Source organism: Rhamphochromis sp. 'chilingali' (genome assembly GCF_963969265.1).
Source record: "Rhamphochromis sp. 'chilingali' genome assembly, chromosome: 18".
NCBI classification, from domain to species: Eukaryota; Metazoa; Chordata; class Actinopteri; order Cichliformes; family Cichlidae; genus Rhamphochromis; species Rhamphochromis sp. 'chilingali'.
In genome coordinates this window covers 22919112-22935308 of record NC_137945.1, presented here as the reverse complement: position 1 = coordinate 22935308, position 16197 = coordinate 22919112, and the positions used below count along the sequence as shown (strand labels likewise).

Below are 16197 nucleotides of genomic sequence, written 5' to 3'. Positions count from 1 at the left end.
CAGTGGTTCCCGAACTTTTTTCGCTGGGCCCCCCTTTGTTTTACAGAAAAATTCCCCCCGCGCGCGCGCGCACACACACGCACGCACTAACACATCCTCCAACCACACACACCCATATTTTGCTCAATTGTGGTTTATTTCACACCTCAAACATTTAGTAAACAATTAAGCAAATACAAGTAATCTGCAGGTAGTAATAAAATAAACTACTAACTCTTTTACGCTACTTCCGCGCAGCTACACCGGTATGTTTGAAAACGCAGCTGTTTCGTCCACACGTAAACGGTGTTTCGAATCACCGAAAACTGAGATTTTTTAAAACGTTGCGTCTACGTGTGGACGAGGAATACAGAGTTCGTCATGCAAAGTTAAAGGTATGTGCCTTTTTTCACGTCAGCTGGGCGCCACGTTATTGCTTACATGAGAGGAATTGCAGAATGGCAGAGTCAGATTAACAGTATTTTGTCTCTATCTTCAGGTTTTACAAGCTTACATGCACACGCAGTTACTGTCCCTCTATTTAGAAAGGCAGAGGCGTCAAGGTGTAATTATTTTACGTTCAGTTGTTTTTTTCCTGTGCAATAATATTCAACATTGCTGTCAATACATTTTTCAAAAAATGTCTCTCTGTGGAAAATGGGTTTAAAAACATAAACAGCTGTGGGATAATGTTTGTCTGTGATTTGAACCGGGGAACAAATCGTGGCAGGATCAGCCTGATGTTATTTGTATCCCGCTGTAACTTTACTGTGGACAAAGTTGAACACTGTTGCTGCTGGGGAGGCCTTCTGTGTGTCAGGACGCTGACACGTTGATGCCTGCCGTACCAGGAGGGCGGTAGAGAAAAAACAAAAGGAAGCCCACCTGAGAGATACCTTATCATTTTCTTTTGCTACTTTTTCCCCGCCTGAGATTCAGGTCCTTTTCAGTTCTCAACCCAAGACAGTGGGTAACTGAATAAACTGACACCATAAGGAACTGGACACTCACATGTTATTTTCTTTTCTTTTTCCTTTTCTTTGGGGTGTTGAAATATTGTGTGTTCTTTCTTGTCTTACATCTATTTTGATTGTTTCAATTATTTTTGTGATGCATTTGAGATCGTTACTGCATTTGAAGGTATCCCTACATTGAGGATGAGCAAAGGGAACTGATTCAAAGAAAATATATATAAAGCAAACTTTGTTTCACAAACCTGTGGTTGTGCGTGTTATGTGGGTTGGAAGTCTTATTGCTCTTACAAAGTTGCTACTGCCAATCACCTTCCCAAACCTAGATTCGGATATTGTAGACATTGCACTTGGGCGAGCAGTATAGATCATCTCTTTATAGATAGAGGGACACACGTCCAGGTTACAAAAGCATCAAATGTTTGTTTTTTTTACCAAACAAGTCCCAGTTTAGTCTCACAGTTTTAGAGTGAAATGAAGCAGAATTACAATAAACCCTGTAAACTAGTGATCATCATATCAGAAAGAAGCAAGCACTGAGAAACTCACTGACTAAAACACGAGATGCACTATGTTTGGCCTTCCTGCTTACAACCCGCTGAAAGAGGAAGTGAGATATTGCTGGCTGTAATGCCAAGTGTCATATTTGGCTTTGTAAGTTCTGATACTTCTTCATCATCAGTGCGACTTTTTTCCTCTAAAAAACCTCAGATACTGATCAATACTGAATCATCAATACTAAATTGGTGATTACTCATTTGCAACAATATCAAAACCAAATCTTTTCCTCTTGCAGATGACACACAGCTTTATACAGGCAGAAAACCAGTTGTTCACCCTAACAGCAGCTGAACACATGGACAGAGACCACATTTAACACCACTGGGGCCTCAAGCCACTGGGACATACACATAAGGGGTCTCTTTTCAACTCCTTCATTTCTTGAGCCATACTGCTCAATCATCACCTGATTTTTTTAAGTAAATAATTAGCAGTAATCTGTAGTAATTAGGGTAAGAAATTAGGGTAATTAGGGTAACCAGTAAGAAATGTTCAATCGCCACATTTAATAAAAATGTTTGTTATGTGCATCAGTCTGCACAGTTTGAAATCCACTCATATTTCAAATCTCATGTCTCCACATGCTGTGGTTATTCTGTGTTCTCTGTGCTTTCTCTCCCCCTTGTCGCTCTGCCCGGGCGGGGCTCACTGCAGGCTCCTGCCTTTGGCCCACGCACCTGGCTCTAATTCCTCAGTTGATTACTCCATGGCTATTTATGGCTGGGGCTCGGATCTTCTCATCGCTGGATGATTGTTTGAGACGCGTTAGTGTTAGTTTCTGTATTTCATGAGTGAGTTTGCCTTTTGAGATTCATCTCTCTTTGTGAATAGTAGTGATGTGACGTTCTGTATCGAGGCTTCAAAGCTTGTGTCGAGTAATTGAGGGGGCGTGTTATATTGCTTATAATGTTTGCACTCCGTGCTTACTGTCCCTTGTGGTCCACCGTAGTGGCAACGGGGAGTGTTTGTTTTCACGACAGTGGGGGTGTTTTATGTGGAACTGGACGAGCGGCAATAAAGATAATGGTGGCTCACGAAGCAGATTACGAACACGTTATTCATAAGTTTGAGACAGAACATTACATGGTGTCAGAGTAAATCGAACTAAACGCCCACTGACAGAGCGAAATGGATTCGTCGGGAGTTCCTGCACCATGGATGGACTGGGATTCAGCCAATCTTCCCGATGCCTGGCGGAGGTTCGTACAACATGTGAAGCTAATGTTTAGCGGCCCGCTAAGCGGCAAGCCCGAGGAGACCCAGTGCAGCTATCTTCTTCTGTGGGTAGGAGAAAGTTTAAAGCTGGCGGCGCGGCAGTAGCACGCAGCGGCCACTCCGGAGCCAAAACTGGTGCTGCATTGTTTATTGTTTACGTTTCTGTGTGTAGCGTGCTTATTTTGCACTATGTATGGATAACGTCGCAACTGGTGTCGGTGTTCGTGCATACAACAGCCAGACACTTTTCAACCTAAATAACCTAGTTGACGACATCCAGGAGGGGCTGCGGGAAACGCTGCGTGAACTCGGCTTGCTCCGCGAACCAGGCCTCGAAGCCTCGGCGTTGCCTGATGCCGGCGGACGGAGGTGGAGACATCGGAAGCGTTGCGCGAGGAAGCGGAAGCGCGGCAAGCGGGCGGGAGTCTGTGCTAGGCTAAAAACAAACCCTAGCCGGCCGGCTCTACCGTCCATCATCTTATCCAACGTCTGCTCCCTGGATAACAAACTGGATTACATCCGACTCCAGCAGGCCACACAGCGTGAGATTAGAGACTGCTGTGTCTTTGTTTTCACGGAAACATGGCTCAGCGAAAGAGTACCGGACGCCGCTATTCAGCTAAACGGGCTGGCCTCGTTTCGCGCCGACAGAAATGCAGCTCTGTGCGGTAAGACTCGCGGTGGCGGCTTGTGTGTTTACATCAACGAGAAATGGTGCAAGAACTCTGTGCTAGTCTCTAGTTATTGCTCATCGCTGGTGGAGTTTGTGACTGTTAGATGCAGACCTTTTTACTTACCACGGGAATTCACCACTGTTTTCATTATCGGAGTTGTTACGTTTCGGTGTGTCAGTGTTTTGTTTTTGCATGACTTATGTATTTCCTGCTTTACTTTGAAAGTCTGTGTTATCTTAGTGTGTTCAGTTTACATTTTCCCTGTCTCGTCAGTTCTAATTTGCCCCAGCTGTGTTTCCCTCCTGTGGTCCATTTCCTGATTGCTCCCTCTATGTATTTAAACCCTGTGTTTCAGTGTGTCATGGTCGCGATCTCCCCCGTGTTGTAAATAGTTTGGTGTTTTGTTGTAAATAAATAGTCTGTTGTAAATAGTTGTGAATGGGTTTGTCAATACTTTCGTCATGGGATATTTTCGTTTTGGGGATTTTGGTGGAGAGCCTTCGTGGTTTTATTTTCCTTATCTTTGTTTTTCTACGTTGCACCCCGGTTGCCTAGGCCGGGGTGTAACATATGGGGGCTTGTCCGGGATCGGTGGAGGGTCCGAAGGAGGGACAGCTTCGGCCTTCTGTCTTCGCTGGAGGGTCCGAGGACCGCTTCAGCCTCCGTCTGTCTTCGCTGGAGGATCCGAGGGACCGCTCCAGCCTTCATCCGCCTTCGCTGGAGGATCCGAGGGACCGCTCCAGCCTTCTGCAGCTGGTGGGCTGCGTGTCCGTGTGTGCAGCTGGTGGGCTGCGTGTCCGTGTGTGCAGCTGGTGGGCTGCGTGTCTATGTGTGCAGCTAGTGAGCTGCTCGTTTGTCGTCGCTGGAGGGTCCGTGGGACCGCTCCAGCCTTCATCCGCCTTCGCTGGAGGGTCCGAGGGACCGCTCCAGCCTTCGTCGTCTGCTGGAGGGTCAGTGGGACCGCTCCAGCCTCCATCAGCTTCGTCTGCCTTCGTTTCAGCCTTCGTTTGTCTGAATCAAACTTTTCACTTGGGGTTACATGTTTGATTTTTGGGTAGGGGGAAATGTTACGTTTCGGTGTGTCAGTGTTTTGTTTTTGCATGACTTATGTATTTCCTGCTTTACTTTGAAAGTCTGTGTTATCTTAGTGTGTTCAGTTTACATTTTCCCTGTCTCGTCAGTTCTAATTTGCCCCAGCTGTGTTTCCCTCCTGTGGTCCATTTCCTGATTGCTCCCTCTATGTATTTAAACCCTGTGTTTCAGTGTGTCATGGTCGCGATCTCCCCCGTGTTGTAAATAGTTTGGTGTTTTGTTGTAAATAAATAGTCTGTTGTAAATAGTTGTGAATGGGTTTGTCAATACTTTCGTCATGGGATATTTTCGTTTTGGGGATTTTGGTGGAGAGCCTTCGTGGTTTTATTTTCCTTATCTTTGTTTTTCTACGTTGCACCCCGGTTGCCTAGGCCGGGGTGTAACAGAGTGTACATTCCACCTAGCGCTAATGCTAAGGAAGCGCTATGGGAATTGTATACAAAGATCAGTGAACTGCAAAATACACACCCGGATGGACTGTTTATTGTTGCTGGGGACTTCAACCATGCAAATCTCAAGTCAGTGCTTCCTAGATTCCATCAGTATGTGGACTTTGCAACGAGGGGAGAAAACACGCTAGATCTTGTTTACACAAACATCCCCGGCGCATATCGGGCAGAGCCCCGCCCCCACCTCGGCTACTCAGACCACATCTCTGTTATGCTAATTCCAGCATACAGACCACTCGTCAGGCGATCAAAACCGGTTCTGAAGCAGGTGAAAACCTGGCCAGCAGGAGCCATCTCTGCTCTTCAGGACTGTTTTGAGAGCACTGACTGGAACATGTTTAGAGAGGCTGCAACTTACGGCGACTTCACTGACTTGGAGGAGTACACATCATCAGTGTCCAGCTATATCAACAAGTGCACCGATGACGTCACTGTCTCCAAGATCATCATCTCACGACCCAACCAGAAACCGTGGATTACTGCGGAAGTGCGTGCACTTCTAAGGACCCGAGACTCTGCCTTCAAAGAGGGAGATAAGGTGGCGCTTAGAAGAGCGAGGGCTGAACTTTCACGGGCCATCAGAGAGGCGAAGCGCGCACACGCCCAGAGAATCCACAACCACTTCAAGGACAGCGGCGACACACGACGCATGTGGCAGGGCTTACAAGCCATCGCTAACTACAGGACGACACCACCTGCCTGTGACAGTGACGGCTCCCTCCCAGATGTGCTTAACAACTTCTATGCTCGGTTCGACAGGCAGAACGACGTGGCGGCGAGGAAGACCACCCCTCCTCCGAACGACCAGGTCCTGTGTCTCACTACAGCTGAGGTGAGGAAAACTCTACGCAGAGTCAATCCACGTAAAGCTGCTGGACCAGACAACATCCCAGGCAGAGTGCTCAGAGAATGTGCTGATCAGCTGGCAAATGTTCTCACCGACATCTTCAACATCTCTCTGAGCAGTGCCGTTGTCCCCACGTGCTTCAAGGCCACCACCATCGTCCCCGTGCCCAAGAAGTCTTCTGTGTCCTGTCTCAATGACTACCGCCCTATCGCACTTACACCCACCATCATGAAGTGCTTCGAACGGCTCGTCATGAGACACATCAAGACCCTGCTGCCCCCCTCACTGGACCCAATGCAATTTGCATACCGCCATAACCGCTCAACGGACGACGCCATCTCCACTGCACTCCATCTTGCCCTGACACACTTGGACAAGAAGGACTCACACGTCCGAATGCTGTACATAGATTTCAGCTCAGCATTTAACACGATCATCCCCCAACAACTGATCGGAAAGCTGAGCCTGTTGGGCCTGAACACCTCCCTCTGCAACTGGATCCTGGACTTTCTGTTTCAAATATTTTTATTGAGAGCAAGTATCATGATTGTAGTTTTTACAAATTGACATAACATAGCTTATGCTCCTTTTTTTCTCTAAACTAATAAGGCAAATAATTAAACAACACCAACAACAACGAAAAAAAAAAAAAAAAAAAAAAAAAAAAACCCCGCAGTCACCCATAAGGGGTCCCAATACCCCGGCTGTCGGCAAAAGGGAAGAGAAACAAGTAAACAAAATTTTATATTTTCCCAAGGTATATAAGTAAAGGGTGCCAGATTAATTCAAAATCTTTTACATTGTCATTCATACTATATCTTATTTTTTCAAGGTGAAGAGTGTTTATAAGTTCAGTAAGCCACATTTTTAATACAGGAGTTTCATTGCCTTTCCAAAGCTGCAGGATCAATTTCTTTGCAATAATCAAAGCATATGCCATAAACCTTTTTTGAGAGTATTGTAAATTTTGTGTTTCGTTGGAAATCCCAAAGATGATTACTATCGGATTTGGTTCAATCTTACTTTTAAAAATATTAGACATATAAGTAAAAATATCATACCAAAAACCCTGAAGCCTTGGACATAGTGCAAAACAATGTAACAGATTTCCATAGTGTATCTTGCATTTTTCACAGAGGGGGGAACACTCTGGATACATTTTGTGAAGTTTTTCCCTTGAATAGTGTAGTCTGTGTATAATTTTGTACTGAATTAAACAGTGACGGGAATTAATAAAAGGCGTATTTATGTTGTGTAAGGCCTCCTGCCAGAAATCTTCTGATAGGAGAGTCCCAAAATCTTTTTCCCACTCCTCTTTGATTGAAGTAGTTGAAGGTATACTCATCTCCTGTATTGAATTATAAAATAATGAAATTCTCTGTTCAAACCCCCTTCCATCACTAAGACATCTGTCCAAAGGATCGGACGATATGTTTTCAAATTGTGGCAGGTATGTACGGATATAGTCTCTTAGTTGAAGATATCTAAAAAAATGACTGTGAGGCAATCCAAATCTATCTTTTAAATGTTGGAATGACATAAAAGTATCATTTAGGTATAAATCCTTTAATTTACAAATTCCCAATTCCTGCCATATATTGAAAGCTCCGTCTACACATGATGGAAGGAAAGAGGGGTTAGCTGTAATGGGTGTACACATTGATAGTTTTTTCAATTTGAAGTGCTTAATTATTTGTCTCCAAATTTGTACGGTATTATAAATCACTGGATTCGAATTGTAATATGAGTTTGTCAAAAGAATAGGAGAGAGTAGTATTCCACCAACACAGTAAGGAAGGCAATCCTCCCGCTCCATCTGTAAGCCGTTAGGGAGTATTGCTGTGTCATCCAATAGAAGGGAAATTATTCTTAAATTTGATGCCCAGTAGTAGTACATAAAGTTAGGTAGTGTAAGTCCACCAAGGGATCTATGTTTGCATAGGTGGTCTTTTTTTATTCTATGTGTTTTATAATTCCATATAAATGGCATAATGATGGCGTCCATCTTTTTAAAAAAAGATTTGGGCAAGAAAATTGGGATGTTTTGAACCAGATACAAATACTGCGGGAGAAATACCATTCTTATTGAATTCACTCTCCCTATTAAAGAAATAGGAAGTGTCCTCCAGTACTGAATGTTATTTTTAAGTTTCTCCAGTAAGGGAAGAAAATTCTCTTTCATTAGGGAGCTGTGTTTTTTTGGTATTGTAATGCCCAAGTAAGTGATTTTTTCATAGGTTATTTTAAATGGGAGAGATGTAAGCCATTGTTTATTCTCTAATTTAATGGGCAGTATTTCGCTTTTTCCCCAGTTAATCTTGTAGCCTGCGAAAGTACTGAATTTATCAATCACGGAGAGAATTGCTGGGAGGGATATTAATGGTTTTGTTATGTATAATAATATGTCGTCAGCATAGAGCGATATAGAATTAGAAGTGTATGTTGTATCATAACCGTGTATATCCATATGGGTTCGAATTGTCTGTGCTAAGGGTTCCAAAGCCAGGGCAAATAATAATGGACTAAGAGCGCATCCTTGTCTTGTACCTCTGCTGAGTTTAAACTGAGTTGATAATGTCTGATTTGTAAGAATTCTGGCTGTGGGATTATTATAAAGTAGTTTTATCCAAGAGATGAAATCTTGTCCCAGTTGAAATTTTTCTAGGACTGCAAAGAGGTAGGACCACTCCACATGATCGAATGCCTTTTCGGCATCCAAGCTAAGTATAAGTAGGTCCTGTTGTACCTTGGGGGAGTAGATTATATTAAATAGACGTCGAAGATTATTAAAAGAACTCCTGTTTGGAATGAAACCTGTTTGGTCTGGATGCACCAATTTATCTATTACTGTATTAAGTCTACTCGCTAGTATTTTAGCCAGAATTTTTTGATCAGAATTTAATAGAGAAATAGGTCTATATGATCCCACTTCCTCCAGTGCTTTGCCTTTTTTTGGAAGTACTATAATAGTTGCTTCATTCAATGTTGGAGGTAGGGTGCTCATTTTGTATGCATGGTTATATAATTTAAATAGATATGGACTTAATTTGATCTTAAAGTATTTATAAAACTCATTCCCTAACCCATCAGGGCCTGGACTCTTGTTGTTTTTTAGTAATCCGATAGATTTTGTAATTTCTTCAATTGTGATCTTAGCGTTCAAAATATTGGCATTTGTCTGGTCTAACACAGGAAGATCACATTTATCTAAAAATTCCTGCATTTCATTAGGCCCTGCAGTGGGATGAGAAGTATAGAGGGATTCATAAAACTGTCTAAAGTTATCGTTAATATCTTTGTGTGATGTGACCAGATTTCCGTTACTTGTTCTGATTTTATGAATCGCTCTATCATTTTCTAGTTTCTTTAGTTGTCTGGCTAGCAACTTATGGGGTTTATCCCCAAATTCAAAATAGTTCTGTCTCACAAAAGTGAAAGTTCTATTAATATTAATAGATAATATTTGGTTTAGTTTATATTTTAGTGCACAAATAGTATTATACTTATCTAAAGAAGGAGCCATTGCATTATTGACGTCCAGTTCGTGGATTCTTTTTTCTAAATTTAGCTGTTCTAATTTATTCCTTTTGTTCCGTGACGCTTGATATGATATTATAAACCCCCTGATATAAGCTTTAAACGTTTCCCATAGTATATCTGGAGAGGTCTCAGCATTATCGTTTATATCAAAGAATAAAGACATCTGAGAGTTTATATATTGTTTAAATTCTAAATCGTTCAGTAATTGTGGGTCAAATCTCCAATTTCTGTATGTTTTAATAGGGTTACTAAGTGCAAAGGAGCAAGTAACGGGGCAGTGATCAGAGATAATAATATTATGATAGGTTGCATTTCGAATTAGGGGGAGCATTTTTCCATCCACCAAAAAATAATCAATCCTTGAATAACTATTGTGTACGTGGGAGTGGAAAGAATACTCTCTGCCTGATGGATTTAGAATTCTCCACGCATCACAGATATTCATATTCTTCATATATGTTTTAATAAAATTACTGCTTTTACACGGTGTGATTTTTTTGGACAAGGATTTATCCAAATATGGGTCTAATGCTAGGTTAAAGTCACCTCCAATTATTAAATTACTGTTGGGTATATCCGGAATTAAGCTGAAGACCTTTCTATAGAATTCTGGATCGTCATGGTTGGGCCCATAGACATTCAGTAGAATAATTGGAGTAGTATGCAGCTCCCCAGTCACTAATACATATCTCCCATTCTTATCAACTATAGTGGAGTTATGTTTGAACGGGGTATCTTTCTTGATTAAGATAGCTACCCCTCTAGTTTTGGCGGAAAGTGTTGAGTAGTACACCTGATTTATCCATCTACATTTAAGTTTATTGTGAGCCGCATTTTTCAAGTGGGTTTCTTGTAAAAAAATAATATCCACGTTAAGAGATTTCAAGTACGATAAAACTTTGCCTCTTTTAACAGGTTCATTTACACCCTTTACATTCCAAGTACAAAAAGTTAAATCCACATTTTTTACCTTTCCATTATCTTGCATTGGTATACTTTAGGGCGGCTTAATTCTCGTATTTTCCATATTCGTACAGTCGAGATATGGGTCCCAACCCTCACCCCCCACCCCCCTACCCGTGTGTAACCGTGACAAAAAAAAAAAAACGTAAGCAATGCATCCCCTTCCGTGTATCCCAAAAAAAAAAAAAAAAAAAAATTCGAGGGGATGCTATAACAAAAACTAAGCTTACCAAAATATTCTATCTCAAAACTTCCTTTGTCCATAGCTCCTGGGCAAATGATGATTTTTTATATCAAAGTAAGTACGTGTCATTGGGCCAGATGCAGAGCTCTGGTTTATCTACCTTATGCCGTCCTTATTGAGATCCAAATTTTTCTTGTGCGTAGCGAAGTGCTTCGTTGGGATCTATAAAGACCAGTTCCGTACCATTGTGTGTCACCCTAAGTTTAGCCGGGTATAGAAGTCCATATTTAACTCCGGGTTGGTCTCGAAGCAGGTTTCTTGCTGGAGTAAACGCTGCACGTCGTTTTACCACCGCCTGGGGTAGGTCGCGGAAAATCTGAACGCGGATATCTCCGAGCTTCAGATTTTTCCTGGTGGAGATTCTTCGAAGTATTTCTTCCATAGTATGGCAATAGTGTATCCTCACAATCAAGTGTCGTGGCGGGGCCTCTTCTTCTGGGGTCACTCGTAGGGCTCTGTGTGCACGGTCCACCAGTGGGGTTTCGTCCAGGTCTAGTAGGTCTCGTAGTAGCCTTGCCGCAAAGTCTCTAGGACGTTGACCTTTTTCTCTACCTTCAGGTACTCCGGCTATCCTTATATTTTTCCTCTTTGAACGCCCTTCCAGATCAGTGCATTTTTCGGACAGTTGTTCCACTTTATTAGAAAGTTGTTTGACTTTTTCTTCTAGTTTCACCACGGAGTTAGAAGTGATTGTCGCTGATTCTGATAGATCTTTCAGCTGTGCATTGTAATTTTCCATTACCGTTTTTAGAGCTGTGATGGCTTCATTATTTTCAGCCCTTAGCGTTGCGATTTCCCCACGTAGGGTGTCGCAAACGTCTATTTTCATTTGAGTTATCTTATTATCCAAGGAAGTAATCGCAGAGAGTACTTGTTTGTTACCTTGTGTATATTCCTCGAGTGCGGAGTTAACTGGCGTGCCAGCTTTGGCGCCGTCATTTTCAGTTGAGGCCACATCAAATTCGGTCGTTTCTGTCGCCACTAGCTTCGGATTTAGTTTTTTTGGAGGCATTTGGAGAAGAATGCACTCTTCACAATCCCTATGTTGCTTTGTGGGAAGAAGATGTATTACTTTGATATTTGTCGAAATTTCGTAAAATCAGGTGCAGGAGCTGTGGCACACGCGTCTTCACCCTCTCATGATCTAACCGGGATCCTGGACTTTCTGACCGGAAGGCCTCAGTCAGTACGGATCGGGAACTGCACCTCCAGCACCACCACACTGAGCACTGGGGCCCCACAAGGCTGTGTGCTCAGTCCTCTGCTGTTCACACTGCTGACTCATGACTGTGTAGCAACACACAGTTCAAATCACATCATTAAATTCGCTGATGACACGACCGTGGTGGGTCTCATTAGCAAGAACGACGAGTCAGCGTACAGAGAGGAAGTGCAGAGACTAACGGACTGGTGTAAGGACAACAACCTGTCTCTGAATGTTGACAAGACAAAAGAGATGGTTGTTGACTTTAGGAGGACACGAGGCGACCACTCACCGCTGAGCATCAACGGCTCCTCTGTGGAGATCGTTGACAGCACCAAATTCCTGGGCGTACACCTGGAGAAGGACCTCGGCTGGTCCCTCAACACCAGCTCCCTGCACAAGAAAGCCCAACAGCGTCTCTTCTTTCTGAGAAGACTGAGAAAGGCCCGGCTTCCACCACCGATCCTGACCACCTTCTATAGAGGAACTATTGAGAGCATCCTGAGCGGCTGCATCACTGTCTGGTTTGGGAGCTGTGCCATATCAGACCGCAAGACCCTACAGCGGATAGTGGGAACAGCAGAGAAGATCATCGGGGTCTCTCTACCCTCTATTGAGGACATCTACACCACACGCTGCATTCGCAAAGCCACCAGCATTGTGGCTGATCGGACACACCCCTCTCACACACTCTTTACACTCCTGCCATCTGGAAAAAGGTACCGAAGCATTCGGGCACGCACATCCAGACTGTGCAACAGCTTTTTTCCACAAGCCATCCGTCTCCTCAGCAAAAAGGGACTGACTGATAAACACGCACACACACACATACACTAACATTATCACTCAGCTTAACTCAAATACCTCAAAACATTGAGACTGGACTGACTAACCAACACAAGCGCAAACACACTGACCTACACCACCAAACCATCGCACACACCAACCTGTAAATGCTCTTTTGCACAATATTATTACTAGATATATTATATATTATTATTTTTTTTGCACTAACTTGTCTTGTAGCACCTTGGTTCCTGGAGGAACGTTGTTTCGCCTCACTGTGTATTTTTAAACTGTATATGGTTGAAGTGACAATAAAGTTGAACTTGAACTTGAACTTGAACTTGAAGAGGCAGGGACATTTATAACACATGGCAGCTATCTGATGAAGAAGCTAAAAAGCTGACCACATATCTCGACAGGTTTGAACAGTACCTCATGCCGAAAACAAACACCATTTTCGCCAGATACAAGTTTAATGAAAGACTCCAAGGTGAAGGGGAGTCATTTGAGCACTTTGTGACCGAGTTAAAGTTACTCGTCAAGCAGTGTGGCTATGTTAACAGTGATGAAATGGTCCGAGACAGGATTGTCTTCGCAACCAGTTTCCCACAAGTCAGAGAAAAGCTGCTGAGCCAAGGGTCAGATTTGACTCTAGAAAAAGCCATAGACATTGCACGCTCCTATGAGATCGCACGAGAGCAATTGAAAGCCATGGTTGACCCACACACTAGCCTGCAGGGAGCAGCGCCCGCGCATGCAGTATCCGCTAAGCGCCAGAGTACGCAGCAAAAAGATAGGAGGGCACCTCATTATAATAAGATGGGAAAAATGTGTGGAAGATGTGCACGAGCACACAGCCAGAAGGAGGAGTGTCCTGCAAAAGGGAAGAGGTGCAAAAAGTGCAATAAAATGAACCACTTTTCCAAAGCATGCCGTTCACAAGCACCACACCAACCCAACCCAGTGTACTCTATCAACCCTGACACTCCAAGCGATGAAGCGGAGCTATTCATAGATTCCATAACAAAGTGCAACGAAGGGGAGGCCGATGAACAGGCTTACGCTGACGTAGAAGTAGGCTCACTGCATCACACCGTGAGTTTTAAGCTTGACACAGGAGCCACTGCTAACGTCATTCCTGCCCGATTGTTTAAGAAGTGTTTTAAGCAGGTTAGCTTGGCACCGCCCACACACACACTATCTGGCTATGGAGGAGAAAAACTCAACATCAAAGGCACATGCCAGTTGAAGTGCAGGTGGAAAAACATTCACAAGATGCTGACTTTTGACATAGACACTGCAGCACCCCCCATCTTAGGGTTGAGAGCATGCCTGGATCTAAACCTAGTCAAGCTGGTCATGTCAGTACAGATCACAAACGTCATGGAGGAGTTTGCCGATGTGTTCGAGGGCATAGGGAAATTCCCAGGAGAATGCGACTTACACATTGACCCAGACGCCATGCCCGTTGTGTGCCCCCCCCGGAGGATCCCTTTCACACTGCGGGAACGACTGAAACGGGAGTTGGATGACATGGAGAAAAACGGCATAATCGTCAAAGTAAAAGAACCCACAGAATGGGTAAACGGACTGGTGGTCGCAGAGAAGCGTACTGGGAAGCTCAGAGTATGCCTTGATCCTCGCGAATTAAACAAAGCCATCAAAAGACCTCATTACCTGCTTCCAACATTGGATGACATCACACCAAAGCTGGCAGGAGCACAGTACTTCAGTGTCATGGATGCTCGCTCAGGCTATTGGGCCATACAACTAACCACCAAGTCATCGCTCCTCACTACCTTCAACACGACCTTTGGCAGGTACCATTTTCTGCGCCTTCCTTTTGGGATAATATCAGCACAGGACATTTTCCAAAGGAAAATCGATGAGACGTATGAAGGGCTCAATGGAGTGGCAGCCATCGTGGATGACATCCTCGTGTTTGGCAGGACAAAGGAGGAACACGACGAGAACCTCCGTGCCATGCTTGAGCGCACACGGGAGCGAGGAGTACGTCTCAATCCAGAGAAATGTGTCATAGGCGCCACAGAAGTGAGTTACTTTGGACACAAACTCACCCGGGAGGGCATCCAGCCAGACCCAAAGAAACTGCAGGCCATAAAGGACATGCCACCTCCTGAGAATAAGAATGAGCTTGAGACAATCCTTGGAATGGCGAACTACCTGTCCAGATTCGCACCACGACTATCAGAGGTGAACGCACCGCTGCGTCAGCTGCTCAAACAAGACTCAGAGTTCATCTGGGATCAGACCCATGACAGAGTCTTCCAGCAAATGAAAGATCTCATAACCAGAGAACCAGGCCCCATACTGGCATACTACGACACGACCAAGGAGCTACGGCTACAGGTAGATGCATCGAAGTATGGTTTGGGAGCTGTGTTGATGCAGGACGGACACCCAATAGCATATGCTTCAAAGACACTGACCCCAACAGAAGTCAACTATGCACAGATCGAAAAAGAACTCTTTGCAGTGCTGTTTGGATGCAAGCGTTTCCACACCTACATATACGGCAGGAGAGTCATCGTCGAGTCGGACCACAAGCCGTTGGAGCACATACTGAAGAAACCAATCTCTGTAGCCCCTGCTCGTCTGCAGCGCATGCTGTTACAGCTGCAGAGATACGACATAGAGATTGTGCACCGGCCCGGAAAAGACATACCTGTGGCTGACACACTGTCCAGGAAACCATTGCCCGACCAAGACAGCACGCTGAGTGAAGGCATGGAGGACCAGATCCACTCAGTGATAAACAGCCTCCCAGTAAGTGACAAAAAACTCTCAGAGATACAGGCTGCAACAGGATGCGACCCGCAGCTCACCCTGCTGAAGCAAACTGTGCAGGATGGCTGGCCTGAGGACAGAAAAAAATGCCCCAAAACCCTTTTGGACTTCTGGAATTTCAGAGATGAAATTTCACACTTCCATGGCATCATCTTCAAAGGTGACAAAATTATAGTGCCAATAGCCCTAAGAAACAACATGCTGGAGAGAATCCACACTGGGCACATGGGGATTGAGAGGAGTAAGCAGAGAGCAAGGGACGCCCTCTTCTGGCCAGGCATGGGCAAGGACATAGCTGCCACGGTGGAAAACTGTTCCATATGTCAGGAGAGGCGCGCGGCGAATTCCAAAGAACCTCTCATCCCACACCAGATCCCTGAGAGACCATGGCAGGCAGTGGCCTCAGATCTCTTCACATGGCGTGGACGGGACTACTTGGTAGTTGTGGACTATTACAGCCGCTATTTTGAGGTCGAAAGGCTATTCTCTACCACTGCAGGGTCCGTCATCAAAAAGCTCAAGGCCATATTCGCCAGACATGGTATACCAGAGAAGCTTATCTCAGATAACGGCCCACAGTACAGCTCTCGAGAGTTCAAGGATTTTGCAGTCACATGGGACTTTGTCCACACGACCTCAAGTCCTTTGTACCCGCAAAGCAACGGCCTCGCCGAAAGAACAGTCAAAACGGCCAAATCAGTTCTGGATAAAGCTCATGCTCAGGGAGTAGATCCCTACCTGTCCCTATTGGAGCAAAGGAACACGCCAGTCGATGGCTTCAGGTCACCCGCGCAGCTCCTCATGAGTCGACGTCTATGCTCAGTGCTTCCCATTACCGGATGCCACCTGGTACCTCGCATCATA

General features: G+C 44.5%; 1 long non-coding RNA gene across 1 annotated transcript in view; it reads right to left on the bottom strand.

Moving 5' to 3' along the window:
• Positions 1-16197, bottom strand: part of LOC308385841 — a 122908-nt gene that overhangs the window by 18408 nt on the left and 88303 nt on the right. The gene's annotated exons all lie outside the window — the stretch shown is intronic.